General features: G+C 41.5%; 1 long non-coding RNA gene across 2 annotated transcripts; it reads left to right on the top strand.

The window, feature by feature from the left end:
• Positions 1-385: 385 nt before the first annotated feature.
• Positions 386-2,904, top strand: Gm32705. Of its 2 annotated transcripts, none has more exons than XR_377903.3 (3): positions 386-784; positions 1,379-1,468; positions 2,735-2,904. It is a non-coding gene; the product is annotated as a predicted gene, 32705 (long non-coding RNA). The 2 variants fall into 2 exon arrangements; XR_377904.3 differs by having other exon boundaries at positions 386-780.
• The last annotated feature ends 345 nt before the right edge of the window (positions 2,905-3,249 follow it).

Below are 3,249 nucleotides of genomic sequence, written 5' to 3' on the forward strand. Positions count from 1 at the left end.
TATTATTTTCACTCCTCGCTACTATAAATATTGCCATAATGTCAAATACTATAAATGATCCCAATAAATTTGGACTTCTATTATAGGCAGCCGGGCGCCTAAAAGATGGCGCCGGCCTCCGGTACACCGTCGCTGTAAACAATGCCACTGCGCAGGCGCTAGCCCGAATCTGGCGCCAACCCCTCCAGAGCGGGTGCATACAAATCAAAGTGCCAGCAGACTGACCAATCCCAGGAGGACACATAGCTCTCCCCAGTGCTGGGGTGTATATAAGCAGTCTTCCCTGGGTTTCCTGGGTTCCCGTAGCATCAAGGCGTTCCAGAAATAAAGCTGTTGAGAAGAATCGCATGTTGCGTTTTTTCTTGCTGGACGAGGTGAGCGCAACATTCTATTATCATTGTGTGTGCATAATCAGGCAAGGGAGAGGCACGTTCTTCCACTTTGAATTTTCCTGGAACAAAAATTTGAAAAACTTTAAAGAGTCAAGAAAGAAAGAAATAGGCTGGCCTACTCAGAGGTAGGGTCCTTGGCCCAGAGTATGTACAGTGCTGGGTTCTACCCCTAACACTGACAAAAGCAAAACAAATATGGAATCAACAAACAAGAATAAAGGGATGAAGAAGAAAAAGAAAGCAACTAGTAACTCAAACCAGAAACCTTTGTCTATTATGACCTGGCATCTCCACCAAGAAAGCAGCAGCTTGAACTTGGTTCTTGTGTGACTCTTGATCAGGTCACTGCATCTGAACAGCTCCATGGTTTAATATTTCGTGAAGAACAGTATGTATGTGGTTCAACTTTATTTTCCTTCTGAGTGTTTTTTTTTTTTTCTGGGTTCCCAATAAGGGTTGTTATGGGAGAGAAAACGAGAAAAATGAAAACACAGCTGTATTTTCTCCCAAGTAGAGAAACAGACTCCCCCAACTAAGGGTCACCTAGAAGGGCTTTTCTAGTGGATTATTGATTAATCTGTACCCCCTAATTCGTCATACCATCTCTGTCACACTTACCTATGGATACTTGCTTTCTCTATCAACTCTGCCAAATTTCACAGCTGACCCGATGAGCCGCTGTGAAGATTAGTAAACAGAGTGTTCATGAACGCTGCTAGGGTGTTTGAAACGCTGAGGCAGTGAAGAACCTTAGACTTGCACTTGAAGACTTGGGTGGCATCTTCTGTCCCAAGCTGGTCAAATGCCAAGAATCTACTTTCTTTTTTTTCTTTTCACTAAAATAAGGTATTTTGTTTAAAATACAGAGTGGTGCAAATAAACCAGGGATATGTGTCACCCATGGTCTGTTTATTTAGGTGATTTGGGGAGCCCTATGCTCTGGGGAAACGCCAGAGTCCTGCTTTAACTCCAAGTCATTTCTTCAGGTTGTGAGAAGGGGCAAGGCCTATCTTTGGAATTCATCCACTTTCTGGAAACAGTGACTTTCTCGAATGGCAGGAAACCCAGGATTGGCGGTAAGGACAGGGATCCAGAGTTTGAAAAGCGACAAAAGCGACAGCATTTGAAAATCTTGTGTGTCTCTACTAAGGCTGCGTTCAAAAACACTGCCTCCTCCCCACCCATTGTTTTCTATTCCTGTGCAAGACAAGTGAAAGGAAGTTATCTGGGAAGTAGTTCATACATTATAAGGACATTTTCCCTCATTTGGACAGTACTGGAACATGGGACATTAATTATTTAAGCCCTTCATCCCAAACTTGCTTCTCATTGCAATAATGAATTAGAGTTTAGCATCACAAGTAAAACAGGCACACACACAAAACTGATCAGGCTTATTTAGTTTCCCAAATACGGAATGAACCTAATTAGGTTTTCATTAATATGTTCTGTGGAATCTTTGAAATGTCTGGCAACGTCTGTATCTCTGTAGAGTTACATGTTGATTGCCCAAGGTGATTTTTTTTTCATCAGATCCCACACGTTGGTTTGAAACAATTTGTCTTTGTGTCTGAGAGAGCTCCTTGAGCAGGTTGGGGTATGGCTGGAGCAGCCACTGTGTCTGCCTGAATTCTTACCTGGAGATCCGGCTGGCTTCTGCGGCCCAAGCCTCAGCTGTACAAATACATCGTGCCATCTGCACATGGCGGGGGAATTGAGCCTGGAGACGTCCAGGACCTGTGTCAGTATTTTCACAGAAGGACTGTTTATGAACAGATGTTCTGTGGTGTTTTTCACAGAAAATGGACTCTGGAGAGCGAAAATGTCTATCAATTACCAGGGTATTATGTATAACAGCAATTTTTAACCTTGAGACTGAGTCTCTGAAAGTTCTCGACAAAATATTGTCAACTGTGACCACTTTCTTTGTCTCAAGTCAGACGCAACCTAGGGTCATATGCAAAGTACCCACTGTCAGGATGTGGGGTGATCTCTCAGCTGGAGAGATGGAATTCTCCACCCAACTAGGGGGTCCTGGAACTAATGTGCTTTCACAACTGGTAAGATCTTGCTGTCTATAAAACTGCTGCTGTTGCTGTCTCTGTTTTTGGTTTGGGGTGTGTGTGTGTGTGTTTTGTTTTGTTTTTAGTAGAAAAAAAGTAAACTTTAAGAATATAATTATGGGATAGAATGGGCAACTAGATTTTTTAAAAAATCAAGTACTTTCAGTGTGTTCCATTGCTTTGGTAAAAAGGCTTGAAGTTGTTAAATGGTTCCAAAATGTTAATTATGCCTGGAAAATTAAGCATTTGGAGCTTTATAAATGAACTACTTTGCTCTAGCCTCCTTCCTGGATCCAACCTGAGACACTCAGAGATGGAGCCCACGGCGCCTCATGGCTGATGTTCCAGAAGATGGAATTATCTCTAGTAGCAATACCAGGAGCATGGAAGCCCCTCTGTGACCTGTTGACAGACACCATGTTTTGCATAATATATATATTTTCATTTTCCCTTAGCTTTCTTATTATTTATTCAATAAATCCTTTTTTCTTGCTGACAGCAGTTGTATTTATAAAGCTAAATCCCACACAGCAAAATGTTCATCACTTTATAAACTAAATGCTAATGTTTTATTTATGTGCAATGAAGAGAGAAAAAAGAATTGAATTGATGTTTACCTACCAGGCTGCAGAGAACTGCAGTACCATAATGGTGGAGTTCAGAAGCATTCTGGCTTGTAATTTTGGGTGTCAACATTTGAATTGCAGAAAGAGTTTATGCAGACATAGCACGTACACAAGTGCAGTTTAGATCCACATCTATAAAAATAACATCTGTTTAAGCATACATTACAT

The sequence above is a fragment of the Mus musculus genome, chromosome 6 (assembly GCF_000001635.26).
Source record: "Mus musculus strain C57BL/6J chromosome 6, GRCm38.p6 C57BL/6J".
Taxonomy (NCBI): Eukaryota; Metazoa; Chordata; class Mammalia; order Rodentia; family Muridae; genus Mus; species Mus musculus.